We start from the raw sequence: 27,243 nt of genomic DNA on the forward strand, positions 1-27,243 counted from the left end.
CATCAAATGGTCACTCATGCTCATCGTCGCGAATAGGCAAAAGTGTCAGAAAAGCAATGCCAAATGACAAGAATCAAATCAAATTAAATGGCATTTCAAATATGTTCCGTTCATTATGCATGGTGAAGTGCCAGCTATAGCCAAGTGCAATATTCTGTGCATAGAAACTATTATGCATATTGTTTATGTGTGCTTTCATTTGTTATAAATATACATCCATATACATATTTATAATGAAGTTCCAATCTTGATTCTGTTTATGACGTGAGGATAAAGACATAATACGCCATCTTCAAATTATTGTAAGACTATAATTTGGTGGAATTCCCACCAATCGAGCGTGTGACAATTTGCATTAAGGACAGCGTGTGTATCGTTCAGAATACACGTCTCAATGCATTGATTTCTGAATAAACGTTACATCCACGCACACACACCTTCAACACGAAACATGCATGAACTTTAGGTAGGACGGTAGTAGAAGAGGCGAGACAGTTCACCGTCCGACCTTGTAAAAGGTCGTTTGATACCAGGGTCTATTTTGGCTAAAATTAATCTATATGTTTATATCTTATGGTGGATTTAGCTAATTTGTAATTATAGCAAATTGCTCTTCAGATTACGACGTTTTAAATTCTTAGTACAATGATGGTGACCCCCTGTAAATACGGGTCATGTTATGTAACTGTTGATTGGTTGAGAGTGTACTTGGGTTATGCTCCAAATAGTATCACTGACAAATGACAAGTCTTGTTTGTTTATGGCACCTGAGTGTGTGTTGGTGCCAAGGTAGATCCTTAGATATGAAACACTACTCCCTACTTGATTACTAGCTATTTTTGAAACACCCTGCTTTGCTTATAAAAAACTTTATATGCACTCTGACTGCTTGGGTAAGTGTTATGAAAGTGGATATTATTTTTAATGTATCCTGTAGTATTGATTATCTATACTTGCACATAGTATTGATCCAGAGTGGAACACTCCTGCTGCTATTCCTGGAAGAGCTCAAGGTTGTTATTGATTGATATTGAGGTTTACATTTGCAGGATAAAAGCAAAGCTTGTAATAAAACTTTCCAACGGGACTATGTCTTTTTCTGCCTTGTTTTCTGTCTCCTCTAACTGAGAGACTCTGACACGTTTAATATTTTCACCCAGTAGAACACTATGAGTGTTGTATATTAACAGATAAACTTTACTGTTAATTCTAACTGAGAGACTCTGGGATTTTGAATATTTATTACAAAGCTTGTAATAATACTTTTGAACGGGACTTTGCTCTTTTCTACCTTGTTTTCTGTCTCCTCTAACTGAGAAACTCTAGGACTTTGAATATTTTAACCCAATAGAAAGTGTTGTACATATTTTACTGTATATCCTAACTGAGAGACTCTGAGACATTGAGTATTTTCATCCAGTAGAAGCACTATGAGTGTTGTATATATTTTACTATTAATGTATGATATGTAAGACTGTTAGTATGGATTATTTGAGAAACAAATACTTGAGTTAAAAGTTCAGATCAGACAGGAGTGTTGTGGCCTAGTAAATTAAGAGAGCTGTTAAATTTCTATCATAGGTAAAATTTTCTCTGTAGAGAAAAAATTGCTTGTTAAATTTGACTTGCTTGGTAGTAAAATTTTTGATATCTTTGAGTCTAGTCCTACAGTTATCATATAGAGGGTTAAACCTGACTAGTTTGGGTCTGGGTTTATAATTTTCACATACTATTGCTGGAAAAAACTATTTTTTTTACTTGTTTGGGTCTAGTCTTAGATTGCAGTATGTATTATTTTATTTTTTATTTTTATCCCAAATATATATATATATATATATATATATATATATATATATATATATATATATATATATATATATATATATATATATATATAATGTATTTTTTAATTTTTTTACAACATTTTTTTTAGAATGATATTATATTATTACTAGACAGTCTGTGTATGAGACAAGTTGCCCAAGTAGTATGCACCCTGTTGCTATACAAAGTTTGTCTTTTAATTTGATTGCTGTGCTTCTTATTTAAGAATGCATTTATGTATGGTGGAGAAAATATTTACATACGCAGATATGTATAAAATTCCATCTAAGCTGGACAATTTATATTGCTTGAAAAATGTAAACCCTACTACCATACAGAATTTGTTAAAACTATTGGTTTAAATAAATCTTTCCTCAGAATATTATACCAATCATATCTAATAAATTAGAGGAGTTACTACTTTGATTTATTTTCAACATCCCAAATTATATAAGATATTAGTCAAGTTTGGAATACCTAAGAATATTGTTAAAATGATAAAAGTAAAATTCTTGTGGATAATAATGTGTCTTACAAATTTAGAATTCATGGTGGGTTATAACAGGGATATGCATTATCTCAATTGCTCTTTAGTTTTGCTTTAGAATATGCGGTTAGGATGGTAGAAGAAACTAACGAAGGACTAAAATTAAATGGTATGACTCAGTTGTTAGCACATGCAGATGATGTAGACTTATTAGGTGATGATATAAATACAATTAAGAATAATGCTAAAATATTTTTCAAGACTGCTGAAGAGATATGTTTAGAAGTTAGCAAAATAAAACTAAATATATGCTTAGAGGCCGAAACCAAGTGTTAGGTAATAATCAAAATCTAATTATTGATAACAAATCGTTTGAATCAGTTTCCGAATCCCAATACTCAGGAGTAATATTAAGAAATGAAAATTATATTAAAGAGTAAGAAAAGTAGGCTTTATTCAGGAAATAAATGTTACTTTTCTCTTCATAAACTTTTGCCATCTCGTTTAATATCTAAGAAGCTAAAAGTTAAAATATACAAAACAGTAATTTTGCCTATAGTATTATATGGGTGTGAAACTTGGTCCCTTATATTGAAAGAGGAGCATAAATTGAGAGTATTTGAAAATAAGATCCTTAGGAAAATATTTGGACCTAAAAGGGATGAGGAGACAGGTGAGTGAAGATGGTTACATAATCTAGAACTACATAATAAGTATTCATGTCCAGATATTATTAGAATGATTAAATCAAGAAGACTTAGGTGGCAGGAATGTGCCACGAATGGGAGAGGAAAGAGGAGTTTACAGGATTCTTGTTGGGATAGCTGATGGTAAGAGACCTGTAGGAAAGCCAAGACGAAGATGGAGGGACAAAGTTGGGATGGACCTAAAGGAATTCGGTAGGGATGGAAAAGGGTATATAGATCTTGCTCAAGATAGGGACAGATGGAAGCCCTGTGTTGTTGCAGCCATGAACTTTCGGGTTTAAGAAGGCTAGAGAGTTAATTAGTTAGTTTAGTACCCAAAAATGTTTTGCTAACCAATACCCAAAATAGTTTACTATTCTGGATATACTTGAGCATAGATTAATTTTTATTCAATTTTAAAAAGTGTTTGTGCAAAATATATTATCTCCAAGTGATATTAAAATATTGACACCCTCTAGAGTTGTAATGTAACCCACTTCTAAAACTGAATGCCACAATTGTGGTAAATTTATATATAAAACAAATTTGTCAAAACACCGGGCAATATGCACTGGTCAACCAAACAAATCTTATATTACCAACCCAACCCTGTCCCTATTGTGGAAATCCTATTAGCATACCCAATATGAACAGACATAAGAAGAGTTGTTTATCTCAACCATCAACCAGCGAGACCAATCTCTAAAAAATGAAAAGCAGATATAGCTCCAACTGAAGGCTCTGAAACAAAACAAAGTAGATCTTCGACCACACCTAATATTACACCTTTCGGTGGTCGATTCATTTATTACTCCTTCGAATCAAAGCAATTCTGTGATATCAACAATTTCTTGAAGAACATAAAGTTTTCAATAATAGAACTCTTGAGTTCTATTATGAATGAATGAACTTAAAAATTAATCTATCAAGTTCAACACTACCCTATCCTCTTAATATGAGAAACCTCATGAAACACATCATATATTTTGCCATTGTTCCAAGAGCCAGACTATATATTTGAGTGATATATATAATTTGGAACAAATCTATGCCCAGCTTATGAACACATAGCTCACAAAACATGAGCAATTCGAGGCAAAAGGATCTGGTTGGAAATTGTTCGGGAGTAAAGAAAAACTGGAATTGAGAATAAGTCAACTCTCATCTATCTCTTCTTCTACCTATGTCCGTCTACCAGTCGACATTCAGAACATGAAAGCAGTTTTAAATTTATAAAATGATGATAATAAGTGTTTTCTGGGGTGTGTCTTGACTTATTTTCACCCAGTTCATTGGTGAAAACAATCCAGAGGGAGTTCATTATTATATGCAGTATGAGGCCGAGTTTGAGTATGCTATATCGGGTATCGATTTACCTGTTGCTATATCTTATATAACAAAATTTGAAAAACAAGTAAAAGATCCCTTGGCAATCAATGTGTATGCCTATACAGAGAAAAATTTTGTATATGCCCTCAGAATAAGCACCGTCAATAATGATAATGCTACTGTTATTGATTTGTTACTTATTTTAGATGACAAAAATTTCCATTACTGTCTTCGCAATCTCCCTCGTCTGGTTAGAAGCCAAATAACCAAACATGATGGGGAAATTAAGATTTGGCATAGATGTTCGACCACATTTATAATCAAGTTCAACAGAACTATGTCAAATTTAATAATCAAGAACTTGCTAACCAAAAACTTGAAGAGCACAAACTATACTGTATTGAGAACAAGCCTGTACGTATCGTTTTGCCAAAACCAAAAGAGGTTAATAAATGCAAACAACACAAGGCCCTGTTGGAGCATCCAGCTATAATAAAAGCAGATTTTGAGGCATTTCTCAAACCAATTAACTATTAAGACCCTAATCTTGAAAGCACTTCGACTACACCTTATCAGCTCCATGAGGTTTGTAGTTATGGTTAAGTAGGTGTGTGGCTCAGTTAATTAAAACCTAATGGGCCTTATGTATACCAAGGACCCAATGCTATCAAACAGTTTTTCAAAAAAATAAAAAAAAGGTGACAAAAATTGGTAGTGTATTATCTGTGTCGAAACCAAGAACTCCAATATCTGCTGCCGAAGAGCAATTATATGATGCAAGTAAGATCTGCCTACAATGTAATTCATATTTTACAGATAATAATAAGAAAATTAATCACCATGATAATTTCACTGTGGAAAATTTGGGCATCTTATTCAAAAAATTCAATCTCAAAATTCAGAGAGAAAAAATTGTCCCCATATTCTTCATAATGGCAATGGTTATGATTTTCACTACTTGGTTAGGGATCTTGGATATGATACAAAAACATAGATGACCTAGCAGAGAATTAAGAGAGATATATCAGTCTCGGCAAAACAGTGAAGACTCCTGGGGTGGCATTATTAAGATGAGATTCTTGGACTCGATGCGATTCCTCTCTGTTGGTCTGGATGCTCTTGCCAGCAAACTATCTTAAGAACAGTTCCGAATTAAAACTAATTGCTTTCCTGGCTTGGGCATAGAACACATTAGACATTAATTGGCCTATCCATATAAATATGTAACTGACCATACTAAATTTGATGATGAGTCTCTTCCATCTCAAGATACGTTCTACAGTCAACTCAGAGAAAGGAATATCACAGATCAGGATTACGATCATGCACAACTGGTGTGGAAGAAATTAGGGTGCAGGACACTGGGCGACTACCATGATGCATATCTAAAATTGGATGTGACATTCCTTGCCGACGTATTTCAGGCTTTTAGCAAATTTTCTATGAATATCTATAACTTCGACCCAGCACACTTTTATAGTCCCCCGAAGTTGGCTTGGTCGGCTAGGTTGCTCAAAACAAAAATCCAACTGGAGCTCATTTGGACGTGGACATGCTTCTCTTCATAGCGAGAACTGTACGCGGGGTCATGGTGCATGCACACAGAAATATGCAAGGAGAAATAATATAGACATGACAGAATATAACAAAAATTAACCCTCCAGCTATATATTCTATGTTGATGTGAATAATTTGTATAGTTATTCAATAATGCCGAAACTGCCTTATGGCGGTTTTGAGAGGATAGATCCCACATCAATAGATATACAAAATTTTGATGACAGTGAGTATGGTTGCTTTGATGAGGTGGATCTTGTTTTCCCTCATGATTTGCACAATCTGTTTTATGATTTGCCACCAGCTCCCGAGTTCAAGTGTCCACCCGAATCAAAACAGAAGAAGCTTCTAATAACTTTTGAGTCTAAAGAGAGATATGTTATTCACTATAAGAATCACAAATTCTTGTTGGGGAAGGGGTCTATATACAGGGGGTCCAAAAAATTGTATTCACTGTTTGATAGTCCATATCTTCTGACAAAATTGACTTGTGGGTACAATTTTTGGCACTGATAGAGAGTTATGTTAGATGTTCAAAATGACCACCAGCAACTTGTAAACAACTCCGATGGCGCCGAACTGCAGACGTTACTACGGCTGTCAGTGTATCTGGCATAGTGGCAACACATGATGCTATTATTTTTTCACGTAGCTCGTTGAGTGTAGTTGTTTTTTGTCGATACACATCATTCTTGACGGTCCCCCACAGGTAGAAGTCCAGTGGTGTCAAATCAGGGGACCGAGGTGGGTACTCAATAGCACCGCGTCGACCTATCCACCGTCCGGGGAGAGTGTCATCCAGCTACGACCTGACATCGCGATGGTAGTGAGGCCGGGCTCCATCTTGCTGCAGGTAAAAAATTTCATCGCCAAATAGGGTTCGGATGGCAGACAAAATCCTTAACTGAAGCATTTCAAGATACACCTCACCGGTTACAGTACCTTCGAAGAAGAAGGGACCAATCAAACCATGCGATGACAGACCACACCACACGTTAAGTCCCGGTAGATTCACCGCCTTCTCCACATAATCGTGAGGATTGACGGGAGACCAGTAGACACAATTGTGGCGGTTCACAGTACCGTTAAGTTTGAATTGCGCCTTGTTGATCGCGTGTAGCAGTCTTGGAATGTACACTTTCCACTGTGCACCCTTCAGAATGAGTCTTACGCTAGACCGGCTCACCCAACTTTCGCGTGCTCCCTATTTCACTGATTTTTGCGGTGATCGGGTGAAATGTTTCAACACAGCAGCACTGGACTCTGGACTTGTAGCTGTTCGTGGTCGACCGGATCTTGCCTTGTGCACATCACGAACAGTTCCGTCGGATTCGAACTTATCAAGAATACGGGCTATTGATCGTCGTGTTGGAGGCCATGTTCCAAACTCATTCTGCAACTGCCGTTTAACCTCTTTAATGTTCTCGTACTTCCAGAACCATTTCAATACAGTCTTACGTTCCACAAATGATAACCGTACCGCAGCCATTGTTGCTACTCGACTGTCTTCCGCTGTACTGGCGGGATGGCTCCAACACTCGCGCATGCATGGCGCAAATTGCCAGCGCCACCTACCCGCGACAAATTAAACAGTTACACTACACGTCCACATGAGATTAGTACGTGTAAAAATTGCATTACAAACAGTGAAAACATGTTTTTGGACCCCTCGGTAGTTCAAATCCGAATAATTCTTAGATTCAAGCATTAGGAGTGGTTGAGGCCTTATATTGAAACCAACACAAGACGCAGAACAGTTGCCACTTTAGATTTAGATAGGTATTTCTATAATACCAGTCTCCAATCCGAAATAACCAGCCTCCAGGCTCAGTGTCTGGAACATATTTTCAAAATCGATGCCGAACTCAAATCCCTACTGCAAAAATACACCAATTTATCCTCGATGGACAATCTTCAAAGTTAAGAGGAGAATGCACACAAATTAAAAAATGAAGGTTGAGAGATTTCGACAAGCCCAGATCTAAAATGCAGTACAACTGGGAAAACAATTGAATGATCAAACAAACAGTATTCGCACTGAAGTACAAGCCATCATATAGAGTATCAAAACTCAAGAGGATTATGATAGTGTAATTTCTGTTTTGCGAGAGCAGTTTCAATCCTTCGAGATTCCTATACTGGAAAATATAAAAATGGAACTACAAACAGATGAGCTGCACACTGCTTTAACTGAAATCCAAGCCAAACTTCAAATATTGAAAACTTTATAAACATTTTCCCCTCCTCTAGCGAACCCAATGCTATTGCTCGCAATGTTACCATCAAACTCCAGCTTGAGACTTACGAGGATTTCTGGAAATTCAAAGCACCATACCCCATATTGAGAATACTCTGGCAACCATGAAAAATGTACTGACAAGTGTATGGAAACACTGGAATTAAAATTACCTGGCATCAACGGAACTCTGAGCATAATCCAGCAGCAGATTACTAAGCTGGAAAATCTGAACACTGAATCCGAATTATCACATTTCCATCATCTGATAGATTACATACATAACAAATTGGAAACACTGCAGCAATCAACACCTACACAAAATGACATAATACAACTCCAAGAAGCTTTTAGTGCTGTAGCCAATGACACCGAATTAAATGTTTTGAAAGAAGTTCTGACAGCACTCCAGAATACTGTAGCTAACTTACCCACTTCTCAGGAACTGAGAGCTGTGAAGAGAGTAGTGAATCGAATACTCAAATAGGAGGATATCAGAAACATCCAGCTGGAAATTGTACAAATTCGAGAAACTATTGCCACTTTGCCCACCAACCAGACTGTCAGAGAACTCCAGTCACTGTTTATGGAAATCAGAAGCCAAGTACATGATCTCTCCAGCCAAAGCTCCAAATTAAGGCTCGTGGAGAGCTTAGAGCAGATTACCTCAAACATCAAGCTTCAAATTGGGACCAAAGAAACAAATCAAGAATCAGCCTTATCGTGTGTCACCACACAGCTCCATGATTTGCAAGAGCAATTTAAACAATTGTACTGGATGTAAAAATGAAACCTAGCTTCGACGAGGTTTTTCGTATCAAAGTCGATCACCAGGAACTAGTGCTAAACAAATTGGATAAAGCAGAATTTCGTCAATTCTTCTCAGTCGAGATTGTCAGACTTCACAGTGTTCCAAATACTCGAGGGCACTGGACATATGTTAAGTCTGGCTATATTTACAAATTATATCTTTACACACAGACTCATGAGTTTTTTCTTAGTGGTACTGTTCGATTTCTGAAGTTTGGATATTGTAAAAAGGGAAAACAATCATCTGAGGTGTCACTCTTCACCAAACGAAGAAAATATAGTATGTTCAGAGCACGTCAAATACCAAAAGCAACTTGGGACAATACCAGAAACAAATATAAAATACACGATAATGAACAATTGTCTGTTTTTGATGTCGAAACTGGTAACCAATTATTATTTGAAGTCAAACAAATGTACCCCGAGGATAATCCCTTGTATGTAATCTTCTCTCACCTCACTCCATGTCTAGACAAAATATACTCAATGAATTACACAGATCAGCTCGTTGTAACTACAATCGACTATCCGTGGTAATAAAAGAAATTGGTGATATGTGGCAATCAGATGTGGTTGAAATGAGCACAGGAAACTTGAAAAATTTGCTTGAGACAAATCATGGTTTTAAGAATTTGCTTACTGTAATAGATACTTTTAGTAAATATGCTTAGGCTGATACTCTGAAATCTGGAACTGGGGCTTGTTTCACCGAGGCCTTTCAATTTATTTTTGAGCAAGGCAGAATATCCCGTAACATACAAACAGGCAGAGGAATATAATTTCATATTCACCAAATTAATGGACCAACATAATATTCGGCATTCTTCCATATAGAGTGATTTGGAAGCTAGCATAATTGAACGATTTAAGAGGACACTGGAAATCATATGTGGAAGCAGTTCAGTTTGCTAGGTAAGGATAGGTGGGTAACAATTCTATCTGATCTTGTTCATAATTACAATAATTCCATACATAGAATGATACATACGAAGCCTGCTGAGGTGATCAAATCTGACGAGATGCAATTGATTTCTACTGTCCCAAATATCAATCCACAAACAAGAAACCCAAGTAAAACATAGGAGATCAAGTGAGAGTCAGAAAAATCAAACAACACTATTTTGAATAGGGCTTTACTAAAAATTGGAGTACAGAGTTGTTCACTGTGGTTCGAGTCTTACCAGGGAATAGGCATACATATATAATAAAAGACAATCACAATGAAATATTTCAAGGGCAGTTTTATGAAGTGGAGCTTAGCAAAACTAAATACCTAGGTACATATCTTATTGAGAAAGTATTACTTAGAAAAAACAATAAGCTATTGGTAATATGGCTGGGTTTTCCAGAAAAATAGTTGTATCAGTGCAGACCAGATGATTCTATGACAGCAACATGGAATGTGGTGTGGCGCTTGCCTGATTTTCTAGATAGTAGGAAAAACAATGGTGAATGGCTCCCTGACAATATTCGATACCTCATTGTAGGCCAATCTGGTTGTGGAAAAAAAACACTTCTTGCAGATTTTCTTTCTGCTTGCTCCCAATAGGTTAGACTGGAAAAACAGACACCTGTATGTTTTCTCAAAAAGTTTGGAGCAGCCAAAATACCAGCAGTTTGTGAAACTATATAATGGGCTGGCATAGCCACTTTCGGATCAGAAATAAAGCCACTTTACCACTGTCTCAAAAACTCAGTTGTGGTCTTCGACGACTTGATTTTGGAAAATCAAAATGAAATTCGTAATTTTTTTCACTCAGAGCCGTCACAAGGGAGGAGACTGCTTTTTTCTGGCTCAGACTTATTTCAAGATTCTCAAACAGTTACTTCGCAATAATACAAATCTAGTTTGTCTGTTCCGTCAGAACCAAACCAATCTTAGATATGTTATGATGATTATGTGTGAGGACATTTAAACTAAAATCAATTATTGAGATTCTGCTCTTTCTGCTGGAACATAGATGATTTTGATTCGTAACAATTGACATGACTCGAAGACCAAACAACGAAAAATACAGGAACAAAATCAACAATTTTATAAATGTAGAGGCGATATGAGATACGTTGTGACGTTATAAATGAACCCTAATCAAAATGACAAATCAGCAAATTGAAGACAATCTGAAATTGCGCAACTATCTGGTCAAAAGATTTAAGGGCTGGAAATACGAGAATCGAGAATACTGTGAAGAGCACAAGCGTCAGGACCAACCAATTATTGATGCCATCAGTGATCTTGGTAGAGAAATTGAGGGTGTGTCAGAACAAAATAAGGATCTCATGAATGAGCTAGTGTTTCTTGCTAACTGTGCAGATTTTCCTCCTACACCACAATCCAGTATTCACGCTCTTCTGGCACTCCAACAACTACCTAAGGCCACAGGAGAACCATTCGGAGAAAATGGACTTGGGTCAATTGGCAAGAGATTACCTGAGTGCTGGGAAATTCGATAAAGATGAAGTGTTTGGATTGTATACAATCTTGGAGACTAACGAGGGAGTAGTTTGGAAAATTGGAAAATCTGGAGTCACATTAAAAGGGGATGATGTGAAAATAAATTTGGGTGGAAAAAATAGTTGGTCAAAATATCTTGGCACTGTGGGAATGTGGGAACTCATCACCAAGGAAAACCCCAGAGATTATAGAGATTAACATTACTAAAGTCATACAGATATTTTGATACTGTCTGATGCTCTGTACCAAAAATAATGATGATAGACAGAATCGAGTTAAATCTAGCAGTGGGGAAAAATACAAGAATCTGATTAAAGCTATATGGAACCAACTCAAAACTGGAAGGGGCACCAAATGCTACAATACGCTACCCAAAGAGTTCGTGTGGGTGAATGATATGTGAAAACTCATAGATAGATTATTGATCATAGCAGGAGAGGAAAATGCTGCCAATAATAATTTCTATAATAAAAAATAGGCCTTGTAGATATGATTAGAGCTAAACTAGCCAATCTTATTGTAAATGACAGTAAAAGCATAGGATACTTAATTAAAAAATCAATACTCTACCCCTTAAATTCTGAAATGGTCAGGGATTAGTTAATGACATCATCAACAAGCTTCCTTTTGAAATGCACTTACCTGGTTACCAATACAGCGACTGGAGAGAGGAGACAGAGGAATCAATTTTTTGGATACAGCTTGTAAAGACCGTGATATTGCCTACAATACTTACACTGATCTTGGTGCCCGTCCTGAAGCTGATCAAAAATTGGAGCAAGTAGGATTTGGAAGACTGATCAGCAGAGATGCCTGATTAGGTGAAACAATAGCAGCACTAGGCACAACCATTGCCATGAATACAAAACAAAAATGAGGATGGGAACTATAATATGTTCTAAATATATCATGAAACCTAAAGGTATTGTATACCAAGTACCTTATTCGGATCTGAAATCTCTAGGATCCCTAGACAGTCTCCTCACCAAAAATCTCCAGGAGAAGAAAAATGTTGTTTGTGTAGGGGTCATGTATTGAAATTAACTCTCAGTACACCTCAGTTAAAAAGATTGCAGTGTTTCAGAAAAAGGGGTAGTGCTGCCATAACAAAAACAGTTATTGATACAAAAAAGAACAAAGCTGAACTGGAAGAGCAGAATCCACACAATTTGGCAATGGAGAAAAAGGCAAGGGCATCAAAGCTGTGAGAAAATATAAAAAAAGGACCACTCTCCAACTTCGATATTAAAATTTTGATCAAGTTACTAAGAATTAAACACTTCAGAGGTGCTTTCATGTCAAATTCCCTACCCATCAAGGGACCATATAAAAAAGAGTGTGGTGTACTCAATTTGGATAGTTTCAAAAATCAAGGCACTCACTGGATCTGTTATTAGAAACAAGCTAACATTGCTTCTCTTTTTGATTCTTTTGGTGGCATGCCACCATTGGGTTTAGTCAGTTATCTCAATACTCCTAATCTCTATTATAGTGACGAGGATTTCGAGGATGTAAATTGTGGCCACCTATGCGTTTCAATTCTGGCCTTCTCATTTCTAATAAATAACCCACCAATCAAAGATTATCAGAAAGCACTTTGGCATCTGAAGCATTATGGGAGTGTTCCATCTCACCAGAGACACTTTAATACTAAAACTTAGCTTACGCAATGATATTACCTATCCTAAATCCATAGATGTACGTGCTTCTACAGTATGTATCTTATTCCTAATATCACAGAACACAATAATAAGGTTGCAGTAGAAAATGAGAAAATTATTATCACTCCTGGTATAATCTATCAACATTACAAGCTCATCTGCCCAGAGGAGTGTTACTATGACAAAACTCTGTTCCACACAGAGTGCAATTGGTTTCTTCAAATGAAACAGTTTATCTGGGTACAATCGGTAAACTACTGGGTTTCAAGAATAACACAAAACTCGAGCCTACCATGAAACACATAGGTGGCAATATTTCTAAATTCTTAGCCATAGAGAATCTGAATAGCAATTGTAATGTAGCAGAAGGGATGATTACCAATTCCGATGGCAAAATAGGCAGTCACAAACAAACTGGAATCCTAGCAACTTTCAAACCAAATTTTGAGTTTATGGATACAATCATCTACACACCCTACTCACCAATCTATTTTCCAGTATGCCACAATCGCATAGACCACATAGAATTAGTGGGATTGGGGATCACTTTTCGCAGGGTAGCCAACAACAGTGACGTTCTGATGCCTTACAGTACCTTGGACACAGATGGCACAGCACACCCCAACAGCCTACCTGAAACAGCCAAATGTATCGTCAATACCATGGAGCTGAGGAGACCAATAGTAGAATACGAGACTTATTATGCCCCCAAATACAAAGCAAATATTCTGAAAAATCACAAGTACCCACTTACCTGTGTGTCCAGAAACCAGACTCTGATGGACATTACGATTTTGACGTCACTAATCAATTCAGTAGTATACAGTATGATATGCTAGATTTTGTAATTTTGCTGTTCCATACCGGGAGAGAAAAAAAAAAAGATTTCAACAAAATTCGACAATTACATGATTAAAAATATTTGTCTTAAAAATGGGCTCAATGAGATTTTCCCCCATGCAAATTATAATCTTGATATAGCACAAGATAATTTTCTTAAATTATATGAAGTATACACTGCTTACAAAAGAGTGATTGAGGGAAACAGAGATGTTTATTATAGTCCTAGCGAATTCAAGGCACACAGACCTATGTTTGTTATTAACACAACAAAAAGAAAACAAGTAGTGGTTAATGATAGAACAAACATCAAAATTTTATGTGAATTCCATGATCCTCTGCCCGACAACACTTTATGTAGTGTTATTCTTATTGCAGAGAAAACTTTTGTATATGACGTGAAGAATGAGTGAGTCACCTAACAATATTATATGCCAAAACTCTCTTAATTTACTAGGCCACAACACTGCTGTCTGATCTGAACTTTTTATTCCAGTATTTTTTTCTCAAATGATCCATAAAAACAATCTCACCTATCTTTCTATTTTTTTTACAAAACTTTGCTCAGATTTAAAAAATGTTTCTATCTCATTTTTCATCAAAAAAATACTTAAATATTTCACACAATACCTCGTAAGCATATTTATTAACTCGTTATGTTAAGGAAAAAAAACTAATATCATGTATGTTACTTATTATTGACGTTTATTTAAGAATTCAATTTTATAATATTTAGATCTAAATAATATTAACAATCAAGAGAGGTTTTTTTCTTACTAAGATAAAAGCTAAATATTCAAGATCTAAGTAATAAAAGTAAGTTCAAAAAATTATTAACAGTACTTTTGAGGAGTCATTTTACTAAGCAATATTTTTAGTGTTATACTAGATCTGAGCAAAATATGAGAAAACGTTCTACTGGGTGAAAATATTCTACGTCCCAGAGTCTCTCAGTTAGAATTAGCAGTAAAGTTTCCCAGAGTCTCTCAGTTCGAGGAGACAGAAAACAAAGCAGAAAAGGCAAATTCCTGTTGGAAAGTATTATTACAAGCTTTGATTTTATCCTGCAAATGTAAACCTCAATATCAATCAATAACAACCTTGAGCTCTTCCAGAAATAGCAGCAGGAGTGTTCCACTCTGGATCAATACTATGTGCAAGTCTAGATAATCAATACTGCAGGATACATTAAAAATAATAGTTTCAAGTATATCCCAAGTACACTCTTAACCAATCAGCAGGCACATAGCATTACCCCAATTAACAGGGGGTCACCATCATAGTACTAGGCATTTAAAGCGTCGTAATCTGATGAGAAATTTGCTAAACTTACAAATTAGATAAATCCACCAGAAGATATGAAAATATAGCTTAATTGTAGCCAGAATAGACCCTGATATCAAACGACCTTTTGTAAGGTTGGACGGTGAAATGTCTCGTCTCTTCTGCTGACTTCTGCGGCTCATAATATTGATTAACGAGTGTTCGCAGATTTAAATTTAAACAGCTCACATTACGTAATCTAACAAAAGCCACATGAAACTGACTTAGGCTAATTTCTTGGTTACGTACAGTCACCGGCAATACAAATAGGATGCCAAGATCCTAAGTATAACAACCGATGTTCCACCACTTGATAACAGCTGAGAATTGTAATGAAACGATTCATTTTTTAGCTGACGTCCTCATTCATTGTTTTACTGGTGGATCCTACAAGTTCTCCCAAGTTTTTAAAAGCTTCTTCTTACGCCGGAGGTAATTCTTCCTCCAGAAAACTTCTGGAGAAATATTAATGGAAGTGTCCCATCTTACGCTGTCATTAATCTCAATATGAGGAAAGTTCCATCTTCGGCGCTGTGGAATGCAAAAACACCCTTTGATCAATATTATGATAGTGCACGTTCATTTATCAAGAATTTGTTTTTTCCCATAAAATAGCATTAAAGGGTCCTACCTGAAGTTGATGCATGTTACGTGTGATGGTGTGTGTGTTGGTAGATGTGGCGTTTATTCACAACTGAATGCTGTCAATGCAGCTGAATTATACAGCCTCCGACAATAAAAATAGGACACTTAGATCATGGAACACTTGTTTAAGTGGAGTGTGTTATGTGTGTTCCTAACTCTGCAAAGGAGAGAGATTGATTTCAATAACAACTTTCAATAGGACGTTCGGTCATAACCGTAGAGTTAAGCAACACACATAGCGAGTATATAAGGATATACTGTAGGTGTCCCTTTGTATTTTCGGTGATTGTACATCACCAAGTAACAAGCCCAAGTCAATTTCATGTCGCTCTGCTTTGAGTACGAAAACTGAATATCTTCACAATGTCATTAAATTACATGTTTTTAAACTTGCCATTTAAATTTAAACCTGTCAAGCTAACCACACTTGCACACGTGTAAAAACTAAAAATTTACAACATTTAGTTTTATTTAATGTCTAATTGGTTGATTGAATTTGTTTATTTTACTTCGCTTATCTGCCACTCTAGGCTAATATGGAAGTAGAATCACGAACAAAACATCTTCAGTCTTAAAATTTCTCCATGGTTAGAATTTAGGATTAAAAGTACAACTTGTAATTTAATTAATTAGAAACATTGAAGAATTTGTATTGGATTAAAGTTACATTAGATGAGATGTATTCGAGATAAATATCTGACGAATACAAAATGTTATTTAAATAACATTAAATATTTTTGTTATTTATTTGTTCATCAGTGATATCCTTAATAGTGTTGCCCACGAGACGAGACGAGACGAGACTTTGGTCTGTCCCGTCCCGTCTCGTGAAAATCCTGTCTCGTCTCGTGTCTCGTCTCGAAAATATTCGTTTGTCCCGTCTCGTGTCCCGTCTCGAAGGGTTCTGTCTCGTCTCGTCTCGTCCCGTCTCGTTTTGTCCCGTCTCGTCTCGAAAAAGTGATCCGGGATATCATGCCAACAAAAGTCAAAAGTAGCAGAAACACAATATTTTTCCGGAAAGTGGGATAAAGCTCCAAATATTTTACCCATTGAGTGGTGAGAATAAATAAGGTTCGTTAATCATGAGGACATTAATATTAAAAATGCAGTTTGTTGGTTACTGATTGCTAGGTATCTTATGAAATCTACCTTGTGGTTTTTCTCGCTTCATACAACTGTCTATCCATCGTACATTTATACCAAGTTTATTAGAACCTGTCCCGTTTCCCGCGCTAGCGATCGCTCGACAGTTTTGGTGCCAATGAGAAACGAGAAAAAGTCGTCTGCTGGGCAGCGAGGAGCGAATGGAAGCCAGAAGAGAGGAGCTTACGTAGACGTTGTTGCCACGTTGCGTATTTTAATTTGCTGCCTGGCTTTGGCTTTCCCGAGCACGGAGTTCAGGCGGTCTTCAGCAGCAACACCGCTTGGTTTATACTGGAAAAGCCAGCGATCAACTACCGTGGGAAGCCGGACAGGTTGTAACAAACACGGTATAAGTGAGTGCTCTTTTTCATTACTGGTATACCTTTTGGAAGTCTTGAAATGTTTTCCAATAGACCTTCTTTCTTTCTGAATGTCGAACTTCCGTGCACTATGAAAATGTACATTTTTTCTTTAAATTCTAAGCTTGGCGCTGGGGAGCAACAAAAAAGTTTTTAAATGTGTAGTACGAACACAAAAGACTATTTAAAATTTCAATATTTAGTATATTACAAATAGAAAGCATTTATTGTTCTTAATATTGTTAAACATCTTCTATGACATACGTTTCAAAAAGTGTATCTTTGTGATATTGTGCTGTTTCTTATGCTCAGCTTATGACGCACATACTTCTTTGTTTTTCCTTTAGCCTTTAAGTCCGGTACCACCACCGCTTGATCTAATTTATCCTTCGGCAAGCACGTATCTAGAAATATATGTCGGGGGAGGGTGTCTCTGCCAAGTGCTTCAGAAAAAATGATAATAATAACATTAACGACAACAATTAAGCAAATGTTTAAATTAATGCATTAATATACTTCATCCGTCTATTCACTTGAATATGTAAATTAATCAATTCTATTATTGTTATTGCATGACATGTTACAAAGATGGTAGAAGAATAGTAATATAACAGCACAAATATTAGCTAATATCTAGCTTACGTGTAGTTAAGATCGTCAAAATTTGCATAAAAACAGCTGTCCTGGCAAGAAAATTAATGTCAAAAAAGGTGATGAATTGAATATTTGCTAAATAACAAAAAAAAAGTGTTACATCCAGTTGAAGAAAAATAAAGTTCGTGATTAATATTTTATGCTCATTATTATAAGTAGTAGCGTACATAAAACTTCATTGATACTGTCATTCAAAGCAGTATGATCCCAATAGAATCCTTGTTTTCTAGTAAGTTCGGCAGGAATATGTACCCCTCGATTATGCTAAACAAATTTATTTTTTGTTTAGCTAGAGCAAGGCCCCAGGAGGATGCAAGAAGCCTTTCCTGCAAAAGTGTATGTTTTACGAAGCGAAGAAACGTGACAAAACCACCACGTATGGAAGGCAAACCTGCATATATTTTATATCGCACATTTACAGAGCCGTGCCTCCTGAAGTTATAAAAATCCCAACTTCAATGATTCTTTTAGACATGCTATAGTTGAAAAAAATATGTTTAGATGCACCCAAAGTGCATCATTATCAGATTATGCATGTAACGTGTTATTGGAATCAACATATTTGTGTAAATTGGGTGCCTCCCCGATGGCGTAGTAATAACGTCGATGTCTTGCAATGAAGGGTCCTCGCGTCGATACTCAATGGAGGCACAAAGTGAATCGGATCGCACTTTAAACTGTAGGTCGGTTCGCGATTTAGCCTATTTGTGAATCAAGTGGACTTAAAAAAAAAAAAAAAAAAACAATATCAACCTGAAGAATATTAGAATAAACTAATTCACCCGCAGGTAAGTCAAATTTCACATATCCTTCTTCATCCTCGTTCATAGACTTCCTGCAATACTCTTGTGTTGCATCCCACCAGGTGCGAAAAATGTGAGGTTATTATTTCCCCGTACTGCGTTATTTCTTTTCATAACAGTAAGGCTAAATTCTCGTTTTATCTGAACTGAATACGTCTCTATCTTTAAACAACCAACCTTTTTCCATGTATGTGTAAAATAATCCCACTCTGTCTCAGAAAACCTCTTCCTACGATCAAATGAAGGAAACAACTCTCAAGTCTCAACAATTATAAATTTTTGCTTAAATTTCCTATCATTTATACAAACAATAGCACATATCACGTCCTTTGGTGCAACACTGTCAACAGCTAATGTTACTTTCCTCGTCCTAATAAATTTACTTCCAACCATTGACGGCGCCAAGGAAATTTGACTGGGGGGGGGGAAGGCTGGCAACAAAATATTGTAATGGGGCAGTCACATTAAAACGCCCGAAAACACTACACATATATATACTTATATAATAATAATTATAATAATAATAATAATTATTATTATATTCATGTATGGTGTTTTGTGTGTGTCTTTTATTTAGAGTGGACGTTTACTGCCTAAATTTACTTCTTGATTACGAGTTTATCTCCACATGATTCGTTTTAATAAAGACATTAATTATTTTTATTGGTAAGTTGCGTTGTCTCTAGTGGCCTATTTCAGTATTGAAAGACATTCATAATTTTATAATTCATCGTCTTTCTTGAGATGAAACTACTGATATAAATATTTAAGTTATAAGGTAATAATATAAATGATGAAAATAATGCTTCTAAGAGTATAATTTTCTTGCAAAATAAACGTGACGTTGGAAGAAATGAATCTTCTTAAGTATCAGAAATAATGTGAGGCACTTAGTGAAGTGCAATTCTCCTGTAGGAGAATTCTGCTCTATGTGCTTTGGAGAACACATTGCGCACCTTTGGTACGTCCAGTACTTGACATTTCTTCTCAATGGCAAGAAGAGCCAAGTGGGGCAGTTTGCATCCAGCATCCTGTTTCGAGCAAGCCTTTTCAAAGATTTTAAGGACAACCATCTTCGTAACGCTGAAGAGTTTTGGGTAAAATTTGTGTTTTACCTATCAGGGAAATGTTATCACAGGATAAAAAAATCGGACAAAGGTTACAGTTATCTCATAATTCAAGAAATATTCTGACCCTGGCAATACTTACTCTTACTCTACCACTCCAACGTATGTCTATGCTACCCAATTACAGGCACCTATGGAGTTCGTGGGAAGATGTTCTTCGATTTTGATATGTACGAGAAAGAGCGAACCTGCATCTAATGATTGAAGAGTGGAAAATCCTAATAAGCGTTCTTTTGCCTGCCCGCGATATGTTTTGAATCGAATTTTAAGTGTAATTTGCATTTTAAGGTTCACGTTCAATACATTTCCAAACAATATCCCCTCATTAGCTTCAAGAGTATCGAAGAAATTCCCTTTGTTAAGGTTTGCCTCAGACTCATCATCTCGAAACTCAAGTCCCTGAATAGTAAGAAACCGCGATGAATCCACAACAACTAACATGTAGTGTTGGTTTTTCTTCGATCACCTTTGGTCCCGGGTTCGATACCCAGTGGAGGCACTTGTATTGTCCAGTCCTGATTAGCCTTACTGTGAATAAAGTGGACTTAAAACACCAAATCAACCAACCAACCAAATCTTGAATCAACTTTGAATGTCTTTTAATAATTAGCGTTGTCACTAACGACCACGATTAGATTAATTTGCCCGTACTACAGATGATGTCTTGTGGTCCTGAAAATATTCGTGATGTTTTAAAATCATCCACATTCAACACTTTTTCCCAGTTCTTAAGGCTGGTTAAATCTTAGGTTAATCTCAGTTATTACAGGACATAAATGAATGAGAAATCACCTATGCCCAGGTCGGCGCTCGAATCTTGGACGAAACAAATTAATATTTGTTAATCAAAATGGTATTATAAGTAGGAAAGTGATATCATGCAGAATACACCACTTTGAAAAGGTGAAAATCGTCATACTCTTATAAATGAACTCTCTTATTATTCGATATTTAATTAACTTCAGTTGGGGGGGCCGGGTGGGGGGGGGCGAAGTGTCTGATATGGGGCGTCCCCTGTCCCCTCTGGCGTCGTCACTGCTTAAAACCCTCTAATAACTTCGCTGCTGATAACCTCACCTTCTAAATGGAAGCTTGAGTGTCGGCGAATAACACAAAGAACTTGTGTTCACTGTCCCTCTTTCATTCAAAGTCTGCCGTTTTCCTTTTCAGCTTTTCCTGCAAAACTTCCTGTCAGCAAGCAAACCAATTTACAGAATTTTTATTGCCCCTCCCTTGCATCAACTTTTATTCCTACTTTAGGCCTGGATTTATGGCACGTACCCGCTACTGCAGGTCAATCTTGCCCTATGTTTGGTGTTTGCCCCCTGAAGCAACGGTATCCATTGTTCAAAGCGAAACCTTTGCCATTGGGGAACGGCGAAAAATAGTCTCGGAATACACCCTGGTCGTAAACAAGCTCCCGTCACCCTGACATTACTGTCAGCTTCCGTCTGAAGTTCGATAAAACTACTTTGTGAAATGTGTTTAATAACGAGTGAAAATGTAGACAGTAGATACTACATGTATTTTGCTCATAAACTTGAAGGCTAAATTTACAGAATAAAAAGAACAGCTACAACATTCCTTCATCTGATTTACAGAAAGGCTAATCGGGACTGGACCCACAGTTTAAAGTGGGGTTCAAATCACAATGTGCCTTCACCGGGTATCGAACCCGGGGCCCCTTGATTACAAGGCGACGATGCTACCACTGTACCATCGGGGAGTCCCCTCATAGAACAAAGTTTCCTTCTACGACGATTATACAGAACTTAGTGCACTTCCTTCATTTGAAATCTATTCTATATCAGTCTCAGTATTTCGTTATTACAATCTAAGGAATAGTATTCTCCTTAAATAAGAAATAAAGAAATAAAAAAAACAAAAAACATTGGAAATAATCTTCAAACGGACGTAAAAAAAAATCGAATCCAACCACCTGCAGAATGCCTGAGGGAAACAACAAGAATTTTCTCAACAAAGACATATCCGAAATTTCCATAACATTCTAATAATTTCGAACCCGACCCTGTGGCCGAGTGGTTAGCACATCGCGCTGCGACGCCAAGGGTCCCGGGATCGAATCCCGGTCGGGCTTGGTTGTTTGTGAATGTCCATTCATCAATTTCATCATTTCATCACTCATCCCCATCTTCGCAAATTAGCCAAGAGGCACAAAACGCGAAGTAAAATGAACTAAATCAATCAATCAATCAATCAATCTAATAATTTCGCAACCCGTGCAAATAATCATGTGGTAAAATCTTGTCGTGGTTCCCTGTAAACACTAAAAAAACCAAATTCCTTCTTTCCATATTTCCCGTATTTTCTCCTCCTCTTTAGCTCTCGGCTGTTCGGAGTGGGATGATGCAAGATTATTTGTCCCTAATTATCTCCTTTTCTTAGTCTTGCTTATAACTTGGACTCCTTAATAACTTTCCCAACAACTCCATATCAATTTGTACTGCCATGTTTCCTACAATGCTTTTCGGGCCTCCCACATGGCGCAGTGGTAGCATCATTGCCTCGTAATCGAGGGGTCACGGGTTCGATACCCGGTGGAGGCACAAGTGGTTCGGATCCCACTTTAAACTGTAGGTCCAGTCCCGATTAGCCTTACTGTGCATAAAGTGGACTTAAAACATCAACTCATACCAAACCTACAATGCTTTTCCTACTTCCTAATAACAATCACTTCTGTACACCCTTTGATGTAAAAATTAAATAATAAAAGTAAACCATATCCGTCGGTCCGTTTATCTTTCCAACCTATAGAGCTGAGACTATTTATAAGATAAACCTCGGACGCAGACATTCCACGATCTTTTGGCCCCTCCTTCCACCTTCTCTACCTGTCCTTTTACTTGATGTTATTCAGAATTGTATTAGTATCTGGAGTACTATCGTAACATAAAGTTATTAACCTGGAATATTTTTTTTTTTTAAAAAAAAGGGGAGTAACGCTGTGTTTCGAAAGAGTATAGGAAATAAATTTAGGTTTTCATTCATGCCTCTCTCTAGAATAGTCTTCTTATTTTGACTTAATATATGCTTATCAACGTTTCTAATTGAAATACTTTATTCCAAGCAAACAAGTATTTGCAACTGATTAAAAATTTTGCTTTTATTTTTTCGAGACATTCGAAACGAGACGAGACTTTTCAAGAGCCGTCCCGTCCCGTGAGCAACACTAATCCTTAATAACAACCTATTTCAATTTGAAACCAACCAGTGTTTGAAAGTAACTAGTTAAAAGTAACTCAGTTACAAATGACTGTTACTTTCTTGAGGAACTGTAAGTGTAACTAGTTACTTCTGAAAGTAGGTAACTGTAACTGTAACAGAGATACTTATTTATGATATTAGTAACGTTATAATAGTTACTTTACGACACTTAAATTGCTATGTAAATTATCGTAAATTATTGGTGATTTACCGCCGGTTTTTCTTTCTGTTAACTAACTGCCAGTTGGATATAACAGCCAGTCTTAACCAGCACCGGGTTTTTCAATGTGAAAGTAACTGCCAGTTAACTAAACCGTAGTTCGTTCTCCAAAACAGTGTGTTGGCAACTTTGAAGGATCGAAATTACAGGAAATCGATCTGCGCGCTATCTGTTAGTATAGTTTCAAACAGCGTCGACTGACACAGAGCCTGACGTTTAAATATAGAACTACAAGCGCGCGGCGCTCGAAAGCACGTTGTTGCATTGGAAACGATTGAAACAAGGGTGGCGTAAACATTCTATATGCTTACGAAATAAATTAACGAAAGCCTGCACTGCAGATTTGGCTTTTTTCTAATAATGGAAAGTTCATTTCCACGTGGGGGAAATCCTGTTTTGAGGCGCAACCGCAGATCCTTTCTTGTACAAGATGCGTGAAGTACTCGAAAATCGAGATATTAATAATAATACCTGTCCGTTGATATAAACACTATTAATATGTAAATATTTATACTTGACTGCATGCTTTTTACCATGTTTGTTGAACTAAAAAAACAACATGCTGAGTAAGCATACTTTGTAGGTAAAGTTCTAAAAATATGAAAGTACAAGTAAAAATAATTTTAAAATTTACTGTAATATTTTATCGACAATAAAGCATGAATTGAAGGAAACACACGTAACAAATAATTGACAAAAAAAGATCCTTAACCAGGATTCGAACTCGTATTACAAAACACAAGAAGCTCCCGAATGTGGTGCCGCTAACCACTATTTGTTTTATTTTTTTTATTGTCTCATTCTGATATACAATTTATGGGATTACATTGTTTTTGACATAAGTGTATTATTGCTATTACAATTTGTATTTCTATCTGGTTAACCTTTACATTTTTGTTTGACCTAAATTAAGTATAAAGCACTAATAAGAAATTTGCATACCATTTCTTCCTTGCTTGGAGAGGAATTTTTTTCATATTGTTCTTGCAAGAAGATACTGAATTGTTTCTGAAAACTGCTCTCGTCATTGTGAAATATATATAATAAGTATTCTGTTATCAACCATTGTACTGCTCGTTGTTTTGTTGGTGGAAAAAAATTGAAGTCAGGAAAAACTATATCTGTATCCGTAAACTTTGTTACTGAGGTGCGGCATATACGACTGAGCATTGTTCGCAATTTGTTCCACTCCGTGGAGGAGTTGCGACACTTTGTTATCCTGTGGGCTAAAGAGTCAGGCACGTTGCATGATATACAGTTAGGAGAGTCACTGATTCCATATTGGTATGTCCTATCTCTTGTCACTATAACACGATGAACCACTTTGTACCATATTGATTGGCCAGCTTTTGAAAGGTGTTTGGCGGAGACATTTTCCCATATTTGTGGCCAATTATGTGTATTGAAATCCTTGACTATTCGTGGTACTGTATGCTTGAAACTATTGATTTCACTATATAACTTTTTAACAGATGGTGTAATTGTCTCATGTCGTAATAACTGGTAGCATACCTGTAAAGCGATGTCCTTATAAAACAAAAACCTTTTGGGGATACTTTGGATATCGATGGGAGCTTCTAATGGAATGTTTTGTATTATCGTCTTTATACATGCTTGGGTCGTTGACTCGTGCAGTGAGAACGCTGTTTGAAGGCCAGTCTGTACAAACAATGCTCTTGCCTGTGTGTTCACGTGTATTAGTGCCAACCCACCTGTCTTCTCTGATAACGTGACCTCATTTATTGCCACCCGGAAAATTGTATCGTGCCACAAAAAGCAGCCAACAGCTTTGTTGACCTTGGCTAAGTGCTGTGTTTTGAAGGGCAGGATTTTTGCTACATACCAAAGTTTAGAGAGAGCAAAAACGTTGATAAATCTTACTCGTGCTTTTAAACTCAGAGAGCGCATGTTGTTCACTCTGAGGACGTAGATTGCCCTCTCGCACGTAAGCTCACGATTGGCTTCGATCGTTTCATCGATATTTGCATAGAAGTTTATACCTAAAACTTTTATTTTCTTGTCTACAGGGATCGCCGTATTGTTTGTGAAAGGATTCTCCTTGCCAAGGGGCATCAGGAATGACTTTCGATTGTTTAGTTTTGCTCCTGATGTGAGCTCAAAAGTATGTATTTGGCTTTTAACACTGTACAGATCTCTTTCATCCTTGAGAAATATCGTGACGTCGTCCATGAAACTGCCAACTTGTATTGTGGTGGAAGCCATAGAAATGCCCTGTAAATGATGCTGGATACTAAACAAAAAAGGGGGCTATTGTGAGAACGTACAATGTGCTACTCAAGGGACTACCTTGTAGTACACCCCGTCGCATTTTAAAACTTGTTGTCAAGAAACCATTTATTTTGAGTTTTAGCAGCATATGATTATATAATGTTTTTATCCAATTAAGAAAAGTGTCTCCGAAGCCATAAGCTTCTAAGACATTGTACAGATATTCGTGGCTCACTCTGTCATATGCTTGTGAAAAGTCTAAAGATAGAATTGCCTCTGATGCATTCTTATTTTGTTTGGTAATAATTACGTCTCTTATCGTTTGTAGCAAGTGATGTATACTTTGAGACGTATTACAAGCGAACTGTAAATTGCCAAAAAGTTTAACCATATATTTTTTAAACGCTGATTTATGCACCTACTTATAAGTTTGATGTCACTGCTCAATATGGAAATTGGCCTAAAATCTGTGACGAAATTTGGATTTGACTTTTTGGGAACTAACACTATAACTCCCGTGCTACTGGTCTTCCCTATTGTCCCTGTTGTTAACACTTCGTTGACCCATTCCGTTAATTCGTCTCCTATTAGATCCCAGAAACACTGATAGAATTCTGATGGTAATCCATCTTCGGCTGTAGTTTTATTCCTCGGAGCTTTGAATACTGCATCATGAACCTCCTTTTTACTAAACGGTTGTGTGAGCTTAGTTCTTTCATTTTCTGTCAGTGATGCAGGGAGGTAGTTCAAAAAATTGCATTGCGTTTCTGTTGGATTAAAGGCTTGACCAAGAAGATTTTTATAGTATTGCAAAAATCTGTCGTGTATACTATGAGGGCTGGTGACAACTTCACCGGAATCTAAAGTTAATTTATGGATAACGTGACTCCTGGCGTGTTTATGTTCTTGAAGAATGTGACTTAGTGTGGCTTGCTCGTCTGGGTCTATAGGAAGAATCTTGCTCTTTATTATTGCTGCAGATTTTCGTTTCCTATGTATAGCAAGTAATTGCGCTTTTATTTCATTTGCATAGGGACGATCGAAATTACCTTGCAGTGCTAAACGATGGAGATCATTCAAGACTGCATACAAAAAATTATATTTGTTTCTTTGATCTCTACTAACCTCTGCACTGAAGAATTTACTGACCTGACGAAATTTAGGCTTAACTCGAGTTTCCCACCACTCGTCTTTTGCACTGGCCGAGAGGCCTTGAGTTCGTTCCACGTTTCCCTGATTAGCTGGACATAACTACCATTTTGTAATAATGTGCTATTTAAAAGCCAGTATCCGCTACCTTGTCGGGGTTTGATTAAATCTAAATTTATTTTGAGAATTGGAACACTATGGTCACTAAAGCATACTGGAAAATTCTGAACACTAATTATATATTCCTGAAACCTGGGTGCGACATAAAACCTATCAATCCTTGACGCACTATTGGAGGTGATATGTGTGTAACCTTGACTTTCGCCATTGGTGTGTATCCAAGCGTCACGCAGTTGTAACCCCTGCGTTAATTCATAGAGCACACGTGAGAAGTTGTATCCTGGATTTTGATCTTGTGAAAGAATTACGCAGTTAAAATCTCCCACTAGTATAGTGTCTAGTGTGTGGGATGTCAACTCGG

Source organism: Lepisma saccharinum, chromosome 27 (assembly GCF_977018435.1).
Source record: "Lepisma saccharinum chromosome 27, izLepSacc3.1, whole genome shotgun sequence".
Classification (NCBI taxonomy): Eukaryota; Metazoa; Arthropoda; class Insecta; order Zygentoma; family Lepismatidae; genus Lepisma; species Lepisma saccharinum.